We start from the raw sequence: 22,074 nt of genomic DNA on the forward strand, positions 1-22,074 counted from the left end.
GTTCCCCCATTCCCACCTTCCCCCATCCCCAGCACTTATGTATATAGCTGTGATTTTATTTATTTGTATCGATGTCTATCTCCCCAGCCCCTTCTAGATTGTGAACTGCTTGTGGGCAGGGATTGTCACTATTTATTGTTGCACTGCACTTTTCCTAGTGCTTAGTACTGTGCTCCACATTAATTAATTAATTAATTAATTAATTAATTCATTCGTATTTATTGAGTGCTTACTATGTGCAGGGCACTGTACTAAGTGCTTGGAATGTACAACTCGGCCCACCTCAGCCTCTCCCGACCCCCGCAACCCAGGCTCCCCTCCCACCCCCCGGGGGTCAGGTCAGGAGGTTGGGCCGTCCCCTGAATACACGTCGTATTTATTCTCACAGAGACTGTACAAAATGCCTTTTAAAACACGAGCTTCTGGGGCGGCCGCAGTCATCAGGGCCGGGGTCTGTACACAGCCCTGGGAGTCGAGGGTGGCCAAGGTATTTACATTATGTTACATATTCACAGGTGTCCGGGGGGGGGGGGGGGGCGCCCTGCCCAGTGTGTGGTGTGTGTGTGTGTGAGTGTGTGTGTTTGTACATATATATATATATACACACATATGTAGGGTCCCAGTCCATTTCCTGGGGAAGAGGTCCATCCAGGGGGGCTGGGGGTGGCCTGAGCATCAACGGCTGATGTCCCCGGTGGCGTCCCAGAGCTGGGGGGCTGGGCGGTAGGGTGCACAGGCGGGCAAAGAAGGGGTGCTGCAGAGCCTCGCCCAGGGCCAGCCGCTTGGCCAGTTCATACTCCAACGTGCCCTCGATCAGGTCAAAGAGCTGGTGGTGTTCCTTGGCCACAGACGTAAGGTAGCGGCGGAGCAGTTAGCAGTTCTCCTGAATGTAGCGTCCGGCTGATGTGTTCTCGTCGCAGTCCAGCCGGCCGAGGTAAAAATATTTCTGCTTCCTTGTCTTTTGGATCATGCGGGAGGGGATGGGCCCCAGTATCTGTTCCATCATGGCCAGGTGTTCCCGGTTATCGTGGGTCTGAAAGAGGGTGAAGCCTACGTAGTATTCGAACACAATGCAGCCCATGCTCCAGACGTCACACGGCTGCATCCAGCCCAGCTCTAGGATGACCTCAGGGGCCCAGTAGTGGTAGTTATACTCTGACACTACAATTGAATGAATGAACTTCCACCGCCTGCCCCAATTCCCCACTTCCCCATCCTCTGCACCTCCATCCTCCACTCCTCCATCCCGGGCTCTCCTACTCCCTGCCTACCGTCCCTTGAATCTCTATCCACTGCTTCCCCCACCCCATTCATTCATTCAATAGTATTTATTGAGCGCTTACTATGTGCAAAGCACTGTAGTAAGCACTTGGAATGTAAAATTCAGCAACAGATAGAGACAATCCCTGCCCATTGATGGGCTTACAGTCTAATCAGGGGAGACAGTCAGACAAAAAAAATAGCAATAAATAGCAATAAATAGAATCAAGGAAATGTACATCTCATTAACAAAATGAATAGGGTAATAAAGATATATACAAATGAGCAGATGAGCACAGTGCTGAGGGGAGGGGAAGGGAGAGGGGGAGGAGCAGAGGGAAAGGTGGGGAAAGGGGGCTTACCTGAAGGGAGGAGAAGGGAGGTCAGAGAGGCAGTAGAGGGAGCAGAGGGAAAAGGGGAAGCTCAGTCTGGGAAGGCCTCTTGGAGGAGGTGAGCTCTCAGTAGGGCTTTGAAGAGGGGAAGAGAGTTAGTTTTGTGGAGGTGAGGAGGGAGGACATTTGAGGACGTGGGCCAGGGGTTGACAGAGGGATAGGCGAGAACGGGGGACGGTGAGGAGGTGGGCGGCAGAGGAGGTGGGCGGCAGAGGAGCAGAGCCTACGGGTGGGCAGTAGAAAGAGAGAAGGGAGGAGAGGTAGGAGGGGGCAAGGTGATGGAGAGCCTTGAAGCCAAGAGTGAGAAGTTTTTGTTTCGTGTGGAAGTTGATAGGCAAACACTGGAGGTTTTTAAGAAGGGGAGTGACTTCCCAGAGCGTTTCTGCAGGAAGATGAGCCGGGCAGCGGAGTGAAGAATAGACTGGAGTGCGGAGAGACAGGAGGAAAGGAGATCAGAGAGAAGGCTGACACAATAATCCAGCCGGGATATTATGAGAGCCTGAACCAGTAAGATAGCCCTTTGGGTGGAGAGGAAAGGGAGGATCTTGGCGATATTATAAAGGTGAGACCGGCAGGTCTTGGTGACGGATTGGATGTGTGGGGTGAATGAGAGAGCTGAGTCAAGGATGACACCAAGGTTTCGGGCTTGAGAGACAGGAAGGATGGTCGTACCATCCACAGTGATAGTGAAGTCAGGAAGAGGACAGGGCTTGGGATGGAAGATAAGGAGCTCAGTTTTGGACAGGTTGAGTTTAAAGTGGCAGGCAGACATCCAGGTAGAGATGTCCTGGAGGCAGGAGGCGATACAAGCCTGAAGGGAGGGGGAGAGGACAGGGCAGAGATGTAGATTTGTGTGTCATCTGCATAGAGATAGTTGAAGCCGGGGGAGCGAATGAGTTCACCAAGGGAGTGAGTGTAGATAGAGAACAGAAGAGGGCCAAGAACTGACCCTTGAGGAACCTCTACAGTTAGAGGATGGGAGGGGGAGGAGGACCCCACGAAGGAGACCGAATGAACGGCCAGAAGATAAGAGGAGAACCAGGAGATGACGGAGTCCGTGAAGCCAAGGTGAGATAAGGTGTGGAGGAGAAGGGGATGGTCTACAGTGTCAAAGGCAGCTGAGAGGTCAAGGATTAGGATAGAGTAGGAGCCATTGGATTTGGCAAGAAGACGGTCATGGGTGACCTTTGAGAGAGAAGTCTCGGTAGAGTGGAGGGGACGGAAGCCAGATTGGAGGGGATCCAGGAGAGAATTGGAGTTAAGGAATTCTAGGCAGCGAGTGTAGACGACTCGTTCTAGGAGCTTGGAAAGGTAGGGTAGTAGGGAGATAGGGCAATAACTGGAAGGGCAAGTGGGGTCGAGAGAGGGTTTTTTTAGGATGGGGGAGACATGGACATGTTTGAAGACAGAGGGAAAGAAGCCATTGGAGAGTGAGCGGTTAACGATAGAAGTTAAGGAGGGGAGGAGGGAAGGGGCGATGGTTTTTATAAGGTGAGCGGGAATGGGGCCCAAAGCACAGGTGGAGGGGGTGGCACTTGCGAGGAGGGAGGAGATCTCCTCTGAGGATACTGCAGGGAAAGATGAGAAAGTAGGGGAGAGGGTTGTGGGGGGGAGGCAGAAGGGGGAGGGGTGACTTCTTCCATACGTCTGTCTTCTTCCATATGTCTATCCCCTGCTCCACTGACTCCATGCCCCTTTCCCTGATCCCCCATCCCCTACCCAGTCCCGTGTCCCCCACCCCAGCCTGTTGGAGAGACAGGTTGAGTTTGATGAAGCAGAATGACATCTGGGGGGCATCCTAGGGAAAGGCGTGATGTGAAATCCCAGATCAACTGCAGCACTTTCTTTCCCTCAGACTGAGAAAGGCCAAGAGAGGCAGGGTACATTGGGGAGGGGGAAGGGCTGGACCGGGAGCCTTCTCTTGGGAGCTGAGGAAGTTGAGGTTATTATATAAGCGGGCTGAGGAATGTGTCACTTTTGAGAGAGAGTTCTGGATACAGAAATCAGGGCCGGTGGAGGAGGGAGGAGACGGGGGTGGAGAAAGAGGCAGGGAATCTGATCCAGTGACTCTCTCCCTATCAGAAAACATCCCAGAGCCACAGGAGCAGGTGGCCAGAGCCAGGGCTTGGCTTGCCAGAACAGAAGCCGTGTTGCCTTTCTCGGCGGCTCCCGGTCACAGCCCCAGAAGAGAGCCGGGTCTCAAGGGCTTTTCTGGGTGCCTGTCTGCTCTCTGTCTCAACATGGCCTTTTTAATCTCCCATTAATGGGAACCATTTCTAATGGAAAGGACCTTCTGTTCCTTCTCCCTTCCTCCTTCTCCTCTTTCGCTGCCTCCTCCACTCACCCCCACCATGCTTTTCATCCTGGACCATAAATTCCCTTCCTCCTCTCTCCCTCTCTCTTTTTTATGGTATTTGTTTAGCTCTTACTATGTTCCAGGAACTGAACTAAGTGCTGGGGTAGATACAAGCTAATCAGGTTGGACACAGTCCCTGTCCCACTTGGGACTCACAGTATTAATCCCCATTTTCCAGATGAGGTAACTGAGGCACAGAGAAGTGAAGTGTCTTGCCTAAAGTCACACTGCAAACAAGTGGTGGAGCCAGGATTAGAACCTAGGTCCTTCTGACTCCCAGGCCCATGCTCTATCCAGTAGGCCAGGCTGCTTTTCTCCAGCAAGAAATGAATATGGAAAAAGCAGGTGTAGAAAATCAATCATGCAATCAGTGGTATTGTTTGAACACTTATTAGGTGCAGAGCATTGTACTAAGCACTTGGGAAAGTCCAATACAACAGAGTTGGTAGATATGTTCATTCAATTGTATGCTTATTGTGTGCAGACCACTATACTAAGTGCTTGGAAAGTACAATTCAGCAGTAAAGAAAGACAATCCCTGTCCACAACAGCCTTACAGTCTAGAAGTGGGGAGACAGACATCAAAACAAGTAAACGGGCATCAATAGCATCAATATAAATAGAATTATAGATATATACACATCAAAACAAGTAAAGAGGCATTAATGTAGATAAATAGAATTATAGGTATGTACACATAAACACAAGTACTGTGGGGTGGGGGGTAGACAAAAGGAGCGAGTCAGGGCAGTAGGGAGGGGAGGAAGAGCTGAGGAAAAGGGAGGCTTAGTCTGGGAAGGCCTCTTGGAGGTGGTGAGCCTTCAATAGGGCTTTGAAGAGGGTAAGTGTGATTGTTTGTATGTTCCCTGTCCACAAGGAGCAGAGCATGGCCGCAGAAGTTTCTCCACTCCAACATCCACACAGACCTTCTGGAGGCTGATAATGATGGATTCAGATGATAGTGTTTGTATTTAACCCTGGCCTCCTAGAAGCCCAGATCACTTTAGTCATAGAGTTTCAATCAGCCTGTCCACAGCTCAGAGAAGGAGGCTCAAAAAGTTTGTCTTGATCTGGCAGTCACCCAGCAAACTCAGCAAAGGAGCTGGGGAGTGAATCCAGGACTTCAGCCACCTCGTCATCTACCCATCTAGGCTATAAACTCCTTTTTTAATGGTATTCATTAAATTTTTATTATGTAACAGGCACTATACTAAATGTTGGGGTAGATACAAGGTAATCAGGAAGGACACCATTCCTGTCCCTCTTGGGGCTCACAGTCTTAGTCCCCATTTTACAGATGAGATAATTGAGGCACAGAGAAGTGAAATGACTTGCCCAAGGTCACACAGCAGACAAGTTGGAAGAGCCAAGATTAGAATCCAGGTCCTTCTGACTCCCAGTCTCATGCTCTCTCCGCTATGCCATGCTGCTACTGGTAGGCAGAGAAGTGTCTGCCAACTCTGTTATACTGTACTCTCTGAAGAGCTTAGTACAGTGCTCTGCACCCAGTAAGCACTAGGTCCCACTGCTTCTCTAGCTGCCAGAGCTCGGATTGGGATCCTGTGGCTTAGAGCCTGTGGCCCTGGCTGATGGTGCGGTGGAGGCTGCGGTGGAGGCTGCGGTGGAGGGGTTTGGAAAGGGACTACTAACTCTATTATATTGTACTCTCCCAAGCACTCAGTACAGTGCTCTGCACATGGTGAACAGTAAATATCATTTGTTGATTCAGAGATTATTGATTGACCCAGAAGTTGGCAGGTGGCAGGTTGCTGCCCCTCCTTCCCACCAGATCCCTGCAGAGAGTTGGGTGATGGGAGGGATGGAGAGGCATTAATTAATCCATTGTATTTAATGAGTGCTTACTGTGTGCAGAGCACTGAACTAAACTCTTGGGACAGTACAATATAACAGGCACATTCCGTGTCCGTAACAAGTTTACAGTCTACAGGGGAGGATGTCTGAGAATTCTATTGAGCTCTAAAAAGAATAAATGGGGTATTTGTTCAGCACCAATAATAGTAATAATAATAATCTTTTAGTGCTTCCTATGTCCCCTCTCAGGGTCACACCTGGCGAGTTTCCTATACTCTACCTGTCTCGGCTATAGGAGAGAGAGTCAAACAGAGGCATACCCTTTCCATTCCTAGCTTGGGCACAGGCTAGCAAGTGGAAGGCAATTCACAATCTGCTACAAGTCAAAGCTCCCCTGTGCCGGGTAGCAGTGGCACAGAGACCGTTGAGGGTAGAGACTCAAGTTAACTAAGCAGGAGGAGGCAATAGTAAACCACTTCCATATTTTTACCAAGAAAACTCTATGGATACTCTACCAGAATGATTGCAGAGGGAGGTGGGGCATTCTGGGAGAGATGTGTCCAAAGCATCGCTATGGGTCGGAGACGACTAGAGAGCATAAGACAAGACTCACCCAAGTGCACAGTGTTCTGCACAGAGTAAACAATAAATACTGTAGATTGATTGACTGAGGCCGGGATGGCAGTCAATCTTATTTATTGAATGCTTACTGTGTGCAGAGCTCTGAATTAAGAACTTGGGAAAGTACCATACAACATCACAGACACATTCCCTGCACACAAAGAGTTTACAGTCAAGAGGATGAGCTTAGAAACTGGAGGACTGTAGCACGGGTAGGAGGTAAGGGGATAGCAGAGAACTTGGCCCTTGAGAGACTAAATAGCTCCTGTCTGGGCTGTTAGAAATCTTTTATATATATATAAAAGAAATAGGAGACCCAAATACGCTGCTATTCAAACACTTGATTAGGGACTGTTAACAAATCTCAGGGCTCATCCCTCGGCCAAAACTTACAGGGTCTCCCCCGTATCTACTCAAACCCATCCAGTCAGAGAGGCCCAGCCAGTGCTCTGGAGAGAAACTGGAAGGGAAGGAGAGGACCTTCAGTCCCTAATAATTCGTTCAGTTGTATTTTTTGAGTGCTTACTATGTGCAAAAGGGTATTTGTTAAAGTGTTTACTCTTTGCCAAGCAGTGGTATATACAAGATAATAAAATTCAACCCCTATCTCACGGGGGGGGGGGGGGGGTCCACAGCCTAACTGGAAAGGAGAACAGGCATTGAATTCCCCCGTTTTACTGATGAGACAACTGAGGCCAAGAGAAATAAAGTGACTTGTCCAAGGTCACACAGCAGGCAAATGGCAGAGTGGAAATTGGAACCCAGATCCCCCGACTCCCAGGCCTTATGCCTGGTCCTCAGCCCCCTCCATCATCCTGGTCCATCCTCGGGAAAGTCAGGGAGGGAGGAAAGGCAGGAAACTATATCTAAACAACCCAGAGGAGGGAAAGTTTTTGGGCTGCCAGGGGGAGGGATGCTGGAGGGAATCCTCTAGGGTATGTGAGGTAAAAGAAAAGAGCAATTTAGATGGCTCATCATATAGGAAGATTAGCAGATGTTGAGATCAGCAAAACAGCCAAGCCAAAATATACAGAGGCTTCTCCATGACTGCTAGCAGCCTAAAAATAAAATGAAAGAGCTGGAACGCCCGAGGACTTCTGCTGGCACGCTCGAGGACTTCTGTTGGCAACAGGCCAAATGATTCCCGCAGGCTAGATTTGGTCCTTCCTCTCTCTTTATGGTAGTGGAGACCCTGCCCCTCTTGGCACCTCTGTGGCAGCCATGGATGGAGACAGAATCTCCCCCCACATTACTCCTCTGCCTGCTGGGACCTGCTGGGGTTGCTAACTGGCCCAAGTCTTTTGTGGTATTTAATGAGTAGCTACAGAGAATCAGCATAGTGTAGTTGATAGGGCACGGGTCTGAGAGTCAAAAGGTCATGCATTCTATTCCCGGCTCCACCACGTCTGCTGTGTGACCTTGGGCAAGTCACTTTACTTCTCTGGGCCTCATTTGCCTCATCTGTTTAATGGGTATTGAGACTGTGAGCCCTACATAGGATGGGGACTGTGTCCAACCTGATTTGCTTGTATCCACCCTCAGCGCTTAGTACAGTGCTTGACACATAGTAAGCACTTAATACCACAATCATTATTATTATTAGTGTGCAAAACACTGTACTAAGTGCTTTGCAGAGTACCAAAAAAATAGAGTTGGTAGACATGATTCCTGCCCTCAAGGAACTTACAGTCTGTCTTTTGGTCAACCTGCCCTTCATTTTTGAACCTTGGAGGGCCCAAGAAATAGAATGAGCCGTCCATGTCCACAGATCATCAAAATCCCCTTGAGCCAGGATCACCCCCCAAGAACGCAGGTGCATGGGAGGGAGAGAACCAATGGGTTGCAGTGCTCCCTAACTGCAAACTGCAGGAAGGACAGGGACGGGTGGTGAAGAGTGATGTGGGGCACCGAATATGAGGGACAACAGGAACAAGATTCATAAATTCACTTGACTAACTACAAGAGGAGCACTCTGAAATCCCTGCAATTAGAAACGAAAACTAAATATTCCAGGGAGGGATCCAGGAAAAACTGCAACAGACCAGAGTAGGGGTCAGAGGCAGCAGGAGAGAGATCAACACAGCCTTACCTGGGAAACATAGCGGCTTAGTGGATAGAACACAAGCCTGGCAGTCAGGGGACCTGTCTTCTAATCCTGGCTCTGTCACTTGCCTGTTGGGTGACCTTGGGCTAGTCATTTCACATCTCTGTGGCTCAGTTTCCTCAACTGTTAAACGGGGATTCAAAACCTGTTCTCTCTCCTATTTAAACTGCGAGCCCCATGTGGGACAGGAACTGTGTTCTACCTGATTAACTTGTATCTCCCCTAGCACTTAGACCAGTGCTCAACACATAATAAGCAGTTAATAAATACCTCAGATAAAATAAATAATAGTTTCATCCTTTCAATGAATAAGTTATTGATTTTAAGAACACTGAAGGGAGTGATATGGCTCTCAGCGAGGAGGTATTATTTAAAGCCAATAGGCCAAATGACTCGACTTAGATTAGCATATTTTGGATACGTAATCAAGAGGACTAATTCTCTGGAGAAGACACTAAAGCTAGGAAAAGTCCAGGGAAAGCGTGGAAGAGGCAGAGCGGATACTAGATAGATAGAGACCATAACAACGATAACGGAAGAACCATTAGGAAGGTTGTGGATTATGGCAGAGGACAGGACGTTTTGGAGAAAGTATATTCATGGAGTCGCTATGAATTGGAAACAGCTTGACATATAATAATAAATAATAATAAGGTTAAATTGTGGTGAACACCAAGAATATTTTAGACCATATTGATAAGGTAGATGTAGACAAATCGCCAGGACTAGATGGCATGTAGCTTGGATGAGTCATGGAAGGGAAACTGAGGTACCGCAGCAACTAATTGTTACAAATCGTTATTGTACCAAATAGATTGACTGAGTGCCAATGCACTCCATCTTTAGGAGGACTCTAAAGGTGACCTTGGAATTATAGACTACTAAATCTCACATCTATATTTGGAAAAATGGTAGCATCTATAATTAAGTTTAGGATCAATGAGCACTTAAACTCAAACCCACTGGAGTTCTTTGAAAGGGTAAATAATCAGTAGGAAGAGGGCACCAGCAGATAGATGTAGATTTTTCTAATGGCTTTGGGCAAGGTTCTTCATCAAGGTTTTAGAAAAAGATAAACCCTTTATTTATCATGGAATTAAAGAGAAAGTTCTATCAAAACAAGAAAACTTGCTAATTGATAAGAAAATGTAGGCAGGGTCATGAAGTGTCACTTTTTTGGATAGAGGTGTGTAAAATCAATCTATTGATTAATTGGTGGTATTTATTAAGCATTTACAATGTGCAGAACATTGTACGAAACGCTTGGGGGAGTACAATACAGCTGAGTTGGTAGACCATTCATTCATTCATATTTATTGAGCGCTTACTATGTGCAGAGCACTGTACTAAGCGCTTGGAATGTACAATTCGGTAACAGAGACAATCCCTGCCCAGTGACAGGCTCACAGTCTAAACAGGGGAGACAGACAGCAGAGCAAAACAGATAAAAACAAAAACAAGACAACATCATCAAGATAAATAGAATAAAGAGGATGTATACCTCATCAACAAAATAAGTAGGGTAATAAATATTGTGTACAAATGAGCACAGTGCTGAGGAGAGGGGAAGGGGGAGGAGCAGAGGGTTGTGGGGAGGGGAGGGGAAGCAGAGAGAAAGGGGAGGGTTCAGTCTGGGATGGCCTTCTGGAGGAGGTGAGCTCTCAGTAGGGCTTTGAAGAGGGAAAGAGAATTAGTTTGGCAGAGGTGAGGAGGGAGGGCATTCCAGGACAGCGGGAGGACATAGGCCAGGGGTCGACGGTGGGATAGGCGAGAACGGGGGATGGTGAGGAGGTGAGTGGCAGAGGAGCAGAGCCTACGGGGTGGGCAGTAGAAAGAGAGAAGGGAGGAGAGGTAGGAGGGGGCAAGGTGATGGAGAGACTTGAAGCCTAGAGTGAGAAGTTTTTGTTTCGTGTGAAGATTGATAGGCAACCACTGGAGGTTTTTGAGGAGGGGAGTGACATCCCCAGAGCGTTTTTGTAGGAATATGATCCAGGCAGTAGAATGAAGAGTAGACTGGAGTGGGGAGAGACAGGAAGAAGGGAGATCAGAGAGGAGGCTGACACAATAATCCAGTCGGGATATTATGAGACCAAATCACTGCTCTCGAAGAGTATTACTGTCTAAAGTGGGTCACTCCAAAAGTGAGTAGTACTAGATCTGGTTTGATTTAACTTCATCATAAATGGACTGGAAGAGGAACTGGAATTCTTAAATAAGCTGTACAAGTTTGTTCATGAAGCCAAGCTCTTGAGGGATGACTGAAATATCTGCAAATGGGGATATATTGCAGAAATCAATCAAGCAATCAATCAACTGTATTTATTGAGCACTTATTATATGCAGAGGACTGTACTAAGTGCATGGGAGAATACAATACAGCTGAGTTGGTAGAAATGATCCCTCCTCACAAAGAGTTTACAGGTCTAATGGAATTATCGTGGTAGTCAAAAAATACTGGGCATCAGAGAGAGGGCATTGAAAATAAACAAAATTCATAGACCTGACCATGAACAAACCACAGCTCATGTGGGAACCAGCATGGTCTACTAGAAAGAGCAGGGAACTGGGTGTCAGGAGTCTTAGCTTCTGGTCCTGGTTTCTCCACTTGCATGCTGTGTGACCTTGGGCAAGTCATTTAAATTCTCTGTGCCTCAGTTTCCTCATCTGGGAAATGCAGATGAAATATCTCTTCTGTAGCTTGGGAACCTCGAAGTAGGACAGGGCCTGTTGCTGATCTGATTATCTTGCACCTACCCCAGCACTTAGTATAGTGCTTGACACAGATTAAGCGCATAACAAATATCACATTTTTTTTTGTTCTGGCCTTCCAGGGGCTCACATCCCTCCCCTTTGCTCCAGAACAGCTGTGTTCAATATATCAATCAGTGACATTTCTTGAGCTCCTATTCTGTGCTTTCCCTCTAGACTGCGAGCTCCTTCTGGGCAGGAAACATGTCTAACAGCTCTGCTCTACTCTCCCAACCACTTAGTATAATGCTCAGCACACAGCTAGCACTCAATAAATGTGACTGATTGATTTACTGATTGCAGAGCAGTATACTAAGCACTTGGAAGAGTATAGTGGTAAACCTGTAGACAAAGTCCCCTGCCCTCAAGAGGCTTACTTTCTAGCAGGGGTCCTGTTGAACACAGTGTGCCACTTCTGTGTCGTGGAACTCAGTTGGAGGAGTTGAGGTGGAGGGAAGCTGGAAGAGTAAAATTAAAATTCTGTATATAAAAGTATCTGGTGCCATATTAGTGCTGGTCAGGGGGCAGATTGGCAGGGGATCTGTCTGGAGTAAAACTCAACATTTGCTCTTGGACTGTGGTTACTCTACCATCCTGGCCTTGGAGGGTTGAGAGCTTTCAAGTCACTTCACTTCTCTGGGACTCAGTTTCCTCATCTGTAAAATGAGGATTCAATGTCTGTTCTCTCTCCCATTAAGAATGTGAACCCCATGGAGAACACGGACTGTGTATGACCTGATTAACCTGAATCTACTCCAATACTTGGAACGGTGCTTGGCATATAATAGCAATAATAATAATAATGGTATTGGGAACTTACTGTGTACGAAGCACTGTAGATAGATACAAGATTATCAGGTCCCACCTGGTGCTCACAGTCTAAGTAGGAGGGAGAACAGGCATTGAATATCCATTTTGTAGGTAAGGGAACTTAGGCACAGAGAAGTGAAGTGACCTACCCAAGATGACAAGGTAGATAGGAGCTGAGATTAGAACACAAGTCTTTCGAATCCCAGACCCAAGTTCTTTCCACTAGATCATGCTACCCAAAGTAAATGGTAAGTGCTTAACAAATATAATAATAATGGTATTTGTTAAGCGCTTACTATGTGCCAGGCATTATTCTAAGGGCTGGGGTAGAAACAAGGTAATCAGGTTGTCCCAAGTGGCCACAGTCTTAATCCCCATTTTACAGATGAGGGAATTGAGGCACAGAGAAGTGAAGTGGCTTGCCCCAGGTCACACAGCAGACAAGTGGCAGAGCAGGGATTAGAACCCACATCCTCTGACTTCCAAGTCTGTGCTCTTTCCACTAAGCCACTGCTTCTCTAATATACTAGCAGCGTGGCTCATTGGAAAGAGCACGGGCTTGGGAGTCAGAGGTCATGAGTTCGAATCCCGGCTCTGCCACCTGTCAGCTGTGTGACTGTGGGCAAGCCACTTAACTTCTCTGTGCCTCAGTTACCTCATCTGTAACATGGGGATTAACTGTGAGCCTCACGTGGGACAACCTGATTACCCTGTATCTGCCCCAGCGCTCTAAACAGTGCTCGGCACATAGTAAGTGCTTAAATAATAGCATTATTATTATTATTACCACTAGTAAGCTCAATGTGGGCAGGGAATGTGTCTGTTTATTGTTGTATTGTACTCTCTTAGTACAGTGCTCTGCACACGGTAAGCGCTCAATAAATAAGGCTGAATGAATTGAAAGAATACTACTATTCCTAATAACAATAATAGTAATAATCCAATCTCAGGGGCTTAGGAAGGTCAGAATGCCAGAGGCCAGAGATTGAAGAAGTCGCAGAGGTAGAAGCAAGAACAGAAAGAACTGCTGTCAGAGAGAAACTTGGGTCTGTCTGACTGGACTGGAGGCTCTTGAAAGGAGCACAGGAAAGAAACTAACAGGAAGAACCGGATAGTTTGGGTTTAACTCTGCCTCAAAGCAGGGGACTGGATTAGCCGATCTCTTGAGGTCACTGTTCCAATTCTTCCATTAATAATCACTGACACAGGCTGTGATGCGTCAACGTCCTGGAGGGATTTAATGAGTCTGGCTCCAGCTACCCAAGGCTAGAAATCAATAGGTGTCCAGGGCTGAGGGCGGTGTTTGGAGAGGGAGAAGCCTCAGCTCTCTGATTGTGGTTCATCCGTAACCCTAGCTCCTGGGAGGATCTTAAACAAAAGCAGCTTGGACAATGGCTTCTGATTCCTCCCCAGCCTAGCACTCCCCACCCACTCACAACCTTTCACCTATTTTCTTTAAAGCTTCTCTCCAGGCCAGACAAGATACCCAATTCCAGATGCCCCAGGGAGGTCTCCATTCAGAACACACCTAGTGTCTATCTCAGAAGGATTTTCCCTTTTGTATAAAAGGCATTTGTTAGGCCTTGGTGGGTCATTTAATTGGGAGAAACAAAATATTAGTTGTGGGAGGGCAAACCCACCTTAGTGGCAAGGTTGAAAATAGAGTCCAGGGTTACCTGGCATAAACATGGTATTTGTTAATCAACCAATAAATCTATCAGGGGGATTTACTGATCCTACTGTGAGTGAAGCACTGTACTAAACACTTGGGAGAGTACAAACAACGGAGTAGGTAGACATTATCTGGACCTCAATGAGTTTAAATCTAAATGGAGAAACAGACCACGAAAATAAATTACAGATAGGGAACAACAGCAGTGTATAATGATTATGTACATAACTTTGTCTATTGTTTATATTGTACTCTCCCAAGCAGTTAGTACACGTGCTCTGCAACAGTAAGTGTTTAGTAATACGACTGAATGAATTGAATGAAAGGGAGGTAGGGTGAGTAATCGTGCCTGGCAAATAGTAAGCCACTCAACAAATGCCATAATTATTATTATTATGTTACCAAAGTGCTTAGGGAATACAGACCCAATCATCAATCAATGGTTTGTTGAGCCACTTACTTTGTACAGAGCACTGAATTAAGCAATGGGGAAAATGCAAGACAGTTCTTGTCCCATACTGGGGTTTCCACAGGCTAAGCAGGAGGGAGAACAGGCATTTAATCCCCATTTTACAGCTAAGGTCAATTGAGGCCCTCGGAAAGTTAAGTCAATTATGCCCAACATCCACACAGTGGAAGATATGGTATTATGAACCATTACCCTTGACTCCAGGCTTGTGCTCGTTTCCACTAAGACACTCACGGCTCCCACTTGACTTTCCCATATTTCCTCCCGGTCACAGAGTTGACGCTCATCAGCCTCTTTAAAGCATCAAGTATCAAGAAGCCGTTGTTCTCTATTTTCAACCTGGCCTTTGGACAAATATGTATGAGGGATTATTATTATCATTAGTAATAATAACCTTCTAGGGCTTTTTTTCAAACAAGTCCCTTGAAGCCAGAAATATATTCAGTTGCTCTAGCTCCCACTTTCATGAAAGCAGGGATAGGGCAGGCCCCTAAAATCAAGTCTACATATTGGCAATTGGTTGAGCTGGTAGACATTAAACATTTCATTTAACTGTTCTGTTGCCTCTTGTGGTAAAGATGCTGTGTCAAGTCTTCCTGATAAAGGACAGCTTACAAAAAGGGGTCCCTGATATTACTTCTCCCAGAGATATTTCCTTCCTCTGAATTAAGGTTGGTAGTTTTATCAAGCAAAACTCTCACTATTGGCTTCAAAGCTCTCCCATCACCTTGTCCTTCTTACCTCACCTCCCTACTCTTCTTCTCCATCCTAGCCCCTCACACTCAGCTCCTCTGTTGCTAACCTTTCACTGTGCCTTGTTCTCACCTGTCCTGCCATCGACCCCCTGCCCTGGAATGCCCTCCCTCCTCAAATCCGCCAGTCACACTTTCCCCCTTCAAAGCCTACTGAAGGCTCATCTCCTCCAGGGGCCTTCTCAGACTAAACCCCCCTTTTCCTCTGCTCCCTTCCCCCCCCCCCATTTCCCCAGCTGGCTCCCCTTTGCTCTACTCCCCTTTCTCCCTCCACCACAGCACTTGTGTATATATGTACTTATTTATAATTCTATTCATTTATATTAATGACATGAATGTATCTATAATTCTCTTTATTGATATTGATGCTATTGATGCCTGTTTACTTGTTTTGGCGACTGTCTCTCCTTCTGGCCTGTGAGCCCGTTGTGGGCAGGGATTGTCTTTGTTGCTGAATTGTACTTTCCAAGCGCTTAGAACAGTGCTTAGCACACAGTAAGCCCTCCATAAATAGGATTGAATGAATGAATGAATCAGACAAGCCTTCTTTAATCTGCCCTTGAATAGATAATGGGTTTCTAGAGGCCTGACCCTTTCATCTAAAATAATTTTCTAAGCACTTACTATGTGCCAGCACCCTACTAAGCACTGAGTCAGATACAAGATAATCAGGTCGCACATGGGACTCACAGCCTAAGGAAGAGATAACAGGTTATTGAACCCCCATTTGGTAGATGAGGGAAGAAGTAAAGTGACTTGCCCAAGGTCACAGAGTGAGTACATAGTAGAGTCAGGATTAGAACCCAAGTCCTCTGACTCCCAGACCAGTGCTCTTTCCACTAAGCAACACTGTTTCCACTATGCCACTATCATCCATGCAGAAGCCTGCACAGTGATCTATGCTAATGAGGAGGAAAAAAATTGCTACAAGGATCCAGAAGACAGAATTATCACAGCAGCCACAATGTCTGATAAGTGATTCCTGTGGGAGATTTCAGTGTATATGTGGGCTGGCACACTGATATGTGGAGAAAAGTATTCAGTTTTTGCTATATATGACCACTGAGTGTTGGGCTGTTATCTCCTGATTTATTCCAGAATTTCCCTAGCTGTAAAGTCTCTCATCAAGTGGCATTAAATCCAACCAAACAGCTGAACATCAAATTCCTGGAGATTGAAGGAACACAATACGAACTTTGCCTTATTAGGGCAAGACACCCCATTTGCTTATAATAAGAATAATAATTGTGGTATTTGTTAAGTGCTTACTAGATGCCAGGCACTGTACAAAAGCCTGAGGTAAATATAAGCAAATCGGGTTGGACACAGTCCTTGTCCCACGTGGGGCTTACAGTCTCGATCCCCATTTTAGAGAAGAGGTAATTGAGGCACAGTGAAGTGACTTGCTCAAGTTTACACAGCAGACTAGTGGTGGAGCCAGGATTAGAACTCAGGTCCTCCTGACTCCCAGGACCATGCCCTAGATGTTAGACTTGTTCCCTGGGGAACAGGGCTAAGATTCAAGAGAAGGGGGGTCTAGTAGGGCAGGGGCTCTCAAAAGGTGTAGGCTCACTTACCTGGAGATGCTGGCCAAAGGCTGAGATTCAGAACTCAGCCCTAAGGACAAAGGCCCTGGGACATTCTCAGTGAATGAGGATACTGTGGGTGAGTGTCAGGAAGCTTCCATGATGCTTTGCACAATGGGATCTGGGACATTAGGAGCTGATTGGGATCTTGAACATGACAAAGGGAAGCCTGGGATAAATTCCTGCTCTGTGTGTGTGTGTGTGAATCATATTTATTGAGTGCTTACTATGTGCAGAGCAGTGAACTAAGCACTTGGGAGAGCAATATAATAGACACATTCCCTGCCCACAGTGAACTTACAACCTAGCAGGGGAGACAGACATTAATAGAAATAAATTACAGATAAGCACGTAATTGCTGAGGGGCTGGGAGTGGGGATGAAAAAATGGAGCTTGTCAGGGTGATGCACAGGGAGTGGGAGGAGAGGGAAGGAGGGCTTATAGTCAGGAAAGGTCTGTTGGAGGAGATTCCCCAGGTGAACCCCCTTCACCAGGCTCTCTGAGTCCTCCCCAGGTCTGTCCTCCCTAATGCTCTTTTTCAATTCTCCCTGGTGTAAAATTTATCTAGCACTTGTTTATCTTCAATCAATGGTGTTTATTAAGTTCTTATTGTTTGCAGAGCACTGAACTCAGAACTTGAGAGTCTACAAGAAAGCAGAGTTGATAGACACAGTCTCCGCCTACTAGGAACTTAGAGTCTTGAGGGAGAGACAGATATTAAAATAAGTGATGGATAAGTAATAATAATAATGTTGGTATTTGTTAAGCGCTTACTATGTGCCGAGCACTGTTCTAAGCACTGGGGTAGACACAGGGAATCAGGTGTCCACATGGGGCTCACAGTCTTTCATCCCCATTTTTACAGATGAGGTAACTGAGGCACCGAGAAGTTAAGTGACTTGCCCAAAGTCACACAGCTGACAAATGGCCGAGCCGGCATTTGAACCCATGACCTCTGACTCCAAAGCCCGTGCTCTTTCCACTGAGCCACGCTGCTTCTCTAGTGGCACAGTACCTAAGTGCTGTGGCGCTGAAGGTTAGATGAATATCAGTGCTTAAAGGGCACAGATCCAAGGGCATAGGCTAACACAGGAGGGAGAGGAAGTAGGGGAAATGCGGGCTTAGTCAGAGAAGGCTCTTTAAGAGGAGATGTGCTTTTAATAAGCCTTTGAACATGGGGAAGGTGATGGTATCATTCTTTTTCTCCACCCTCAAAACTATAATCTTTTATTCATTTACATATCTTATTCTCTATTTTCCTGTGCATTTGGTTACTGATTCAGCTGTTTCATCTCTGTGGTTTGTGCTGCTTCCTGCCTTAACCTGCATAAAGGAATTGACTGTGGTGATGGTGGTTTGTGCTCTCTCTTCTCTGCTTGTCATGTCTCTGCCGAAACTAGTAGCTGGGCAGAGGAGTAGCACAGAGCAAAAGGTGGGTTAAATATTTTACAAGAAGGACCCATTCATGACCTTGCATAGTGCCAAAGGGGAACCTTTTTGTTATGGTATTTGTTAAGCACATACTATGTGGGAGGGACTATACTAAGCACTGGGATAGATGAATGCTAATCAGATTGGACAAGGTCCATGTCCTGCATGGGGCTCACAGTCTTAATCCCCACTTTACAGATGAGGTAACTGAGGCCTGAGAAGTTGAGTGACCTGCCCCAGGTTACCCTACAGACAAGTGGCAGAGCTAGGATTGGAACCCAGGTCCTTCTGACTCACAGGCCTGGGCTCTCTATCTACTGGCTATGCTACTTCTCTTGACTGTTGAGCTGTTGCCTTAGGAACTGCTGAGGTCCTTCCTGCCCATGTTAACGAGCCATTTTTCAGGATTCCTGCAGGGCTTTCCCACCTTTTGGGCTCAATGGAAAGAGCACAGGCTTGGGAGTCAGTGGACATGGGTTCTAATCCCAACTCAGCCACTAATGTGCTGTGTGACCTTGGGGAAGCCACCTAGCCTCTCTGTGCATCAATTACCTGTTCTGTAAAATAGGGATTAAGCCTGTGAGCCTCACATGGGACAACCTGATTACCTTGTATCTACCTCACTGCTTAGAATGGTGCTTGGCACATAGTAAGCACTTAAATACCATAATAATAATATGAGGATGAGGGAACTGAGGCACAGAGAAGTAAAGTGACTTGCCCAAAGTCACACAGTGGGTAAATAGTAGAGTCAGGATTAGAACCCAAGTCCTCTGACTCCCAGATCCGTGATCTCCTTCTTGGCCAAATCCAATGGCTCCTTCTCTATCCTAATCCTCCTCGACCTCTCAGCTGCCTTTGACACTGTTGACCATCCCCTTCTCCTCCACACCTTATCTTACCTTGGCTTCATGGACTCCGTCCTCTCCTGGTTCTCCTCTTATCTTTCTGGCCGTTCATTTTCGGTCTTCTTCACGGGCTCCTCCTCCCCTTCCCATCCTCTAACTGAAGGAGTTCCTCAAGGGTCAGTTCTTGGCCCTCTTCTGTTCTCCATCTACACTCACTCCCTTGGTGAACTCATTCACACCCATGGCTTCAACTATCATCTCTATGCAGATGACACCCAAATCTACATCTCCTCCCCTGTTCTCTCCCCTTCCCTTCAGGCTCATATCTCCTCCTGCCTCCAAGACATCTCCACCTGGTTGTCTGCCTGCCACCTAAAACTCAGTGTGTCCAAAACTGAGCTCTTTATCTTCCCTCCCAAGCCCTGTCCTCTTCCTGACTTCCCTGTCACTGTGGACAGTATCACCAATCCTTTCCCGTTTCTCAAGCCAGCAACCTTGGTTTCATCCTTGACTCAGCTCTCTCATTCACCCTACACATCCAATCCTTCACGAATGCCTGCCAGTCCCACTTTTACAATAAGTGACAGCCCACTTCCTGGATTGGTTTTCTGGAGTAGGATTCAAGCCTACTCTTGTGATCTGTGGAGTTGTGGAATTATGCTAGATTGTAAACTACTTGAGAGCAGGGATGGTGTCTATGGCCAGTGAGGGAAAGGGAGAAAGAGATCTGCCCTTTCCTCTCCATCCAAATGGCTATCATACTGGTACAAGCTCTCATAATATCCCAGCTGGATTATTGTGTCAGCCTTCTCTCTGATCTCCCTTCTCCTGTCTCTCCCCACTCCAGTCTATTCTTCATTCTGCTGCCCGGATTATCTTCCTGCAGAAGTGCTTTAGGCATGTCACTCCTCTCCTTAAAAACCTCCAGTGGTTGCCTATCAACCTCTGCATGAAACAAAAACTCCTCACTCTGGGCTTCAAGGCTCTCCATCACCTGGCCCCCTCCTACCTCACCTCCCTTCTCTCTTTCTACTGCCCACCCCGCACACTCTGCTCCTCTGCCACTCACCTCCTCACTGTCCCCCATTCATGCCTATCCCACCATCGACCTCCAGCCCACATCCTACCACTGTCCTGGAATGCCCTCCCTCCTCGTCTCTGCCAATCTCTCTTTTCCTCTTCAAAGCCGTACTGAGAGCTCACCTTCTTCAAGAGGCCTTCCCAGACTGAGCTCCCCCTTTTTCCTCTGCTCCCTCTGCTCCCCCTCCGCCCTCTGCTCCTTCTCCCTTCCCCTCTTCTCCCCTCAGTTAAGCCCCCTTTCCCATTGCTCCTCCCCTCTCCCTTCCCCTCCCCTCAGCTCTGTGCTCATTTGTATATATTTTTATTACTCTATTTATTTTGTTAATGAGATGTACATCCCCTTGATTCTATTTATCATGATTATGTTGTCTTGTTTTTGTCTGTCTCCCCTGATTAAACTGTAAGTCCGTCATTGGGCATTCCAAGCCTTTAGTACAGTGCTCTGCACATAGTAAGGGCTCAATAAATACTATTGAATGAATGGACTGGGTTGAGAATCCAAGTCTCCTGAATCCACTGGACTAACAACTGCATTTCCAAATACTAGAATTGGAGAACTAGAAATAGCTCAATCAACAGGTATTGATAAGGCCTCACTGTCTGGTTTACCTTCACATGTTCAAATTTTCCTGGGGAAGTTAATTTCTCTGGGCTTTTTTCACCTTTTATTCACCCCACTCTAAGCCACACAGCACTAATATACCTTCCCCCAGTGTATTTTTTCTTTACATTAATGTCTGTCTCCCCATCTAAAACTGAAGTTCGTTGTGGGCTGGGGACGTGTCTACCTGTTATATTGTACTCTCCTAAATGCTTAGTAAAGTGCTCTGCATGCTCTAAGCACTCAATAGATACCATTGTTTGATTGATTGATTATGATGCAGGATAACGATTTCCTGTTCATTATCCTAACCCACATGCTGACATTTTGTTTTTTTCTCTCTATTAAGCTGTAAGCACCATGTGGACTGGGACCATATCCAACTTGATTTACTTGTACCTATCTCAGAACTTAAAACAGTATTTGTCAGTTAGTAAAAATTTAACCAAAAGAATAATAATAATTATAAAAATCATGATAAGAAGAAGAATAATGGGAGGAGGAGATCATGGAGAAAGGGGAAGTAATAGGTTTTTAAGAGCAGCTGTGGCAAAAAAAGTTAAGAAAGCTAAGGTGAGGGGGAGAAACTATAAAAATAATATGTGATGGGGTAAGGATATGATTAAATAGAAACAGAGAGCTAGCACATGTATGCCAGGGCAGGGCAACACAAGTTAGAGAGAACTCATAAGGGAAGTTGGGTCAAAGAAGCAAGAAGGGACTGAGACTGACCCTAAACGGACTCAATATATGGATCATGAAAGGGATGGGAGAGAAGGAGCTTGCGATGACACTGACAGGACACCCGGAAGATGACCAGGAAGAGTCAGAGGGACATGTAGGGAGAGGGAAGGGATAAACATTTTGGTATTGTGGGTCTGCACCCTGTGCCCCTCAGGATTAGCTGAGTAATTATTCTTTGGTACTGAATGGTGAAGACAGAGCTGAGGACCAAGAGCGAGGTCTGTGGAAGACTGGCTAGCTTCCTGGGAGAAATCACGGTCTTCAGTCTCACAGGGTTCACAGGCAGGTTGGTTGAGAAGAGGATTTGGACCCAATAAAAACCATCGACAATGCCAGTGAGGGTCAGACCCATGGCTTTTCCAGCCCAGATTCTGTCTCCACTAGCAGGACCAAAGTCAATCAACCAAGGGCATTTACTGAGTGCTTACTGTGTGCAGAGTACTGTGCTAAGCACTTGGGGAAATACAATGTAGAGTTGGAAAATCCAAAAATGGAATTGGTAGACCTGATCCCTGCCCATAAGGAACTTACAGTCTACAGTGATTCTTGCAGGTACCCACTGTTGATTGTCTACCTGGGCATCTAGAAGACAGCAGCAGGAAGTCCTGCTTGACAAGTGGCAACTTTTTTTGAACAGGGATTCTGGGAAGATAATGGTCTCTAGACTGTAAGCTCGTTTCTAGACTGTAAGCTCCTGTAGGCAGGGAATGTGTCTGTTCATTTTTGGAGTGTACTTTCCCAAGTGCTTATTACAGTGCTTTACATTAAATAAATAAATAAGATGGAAT

General features: G+C 46.5%; 1 pseudogene; it reads right to left on the reverse strand.

The window, feature by feature from the left end:
* Positions 1 to 675: 675 nt before the first annotated feature.
* LOC114812098 overlaps positions 676 to 22,074 on the reverse strand; it is a 57,713-nt pseudogene continuing 36,314 nt past the window's right edge.

This window comes from Ornithorhynchus anatinus, chromosome 5 (assembly GCF_004115215.2).
Source record: "Ornithorhynchus anatinus isolate Pmale09 chromosome 5, mOrnAna1.pri.v4, whole genome shotgun sequence".
Lineage (NCBI taxonomy): Eukaryota > Metazoa > Chordata > Mammalia > Monotremata > Ornithorhynchidae > Ornithorhynchus > Ornithorhynchus anatinus.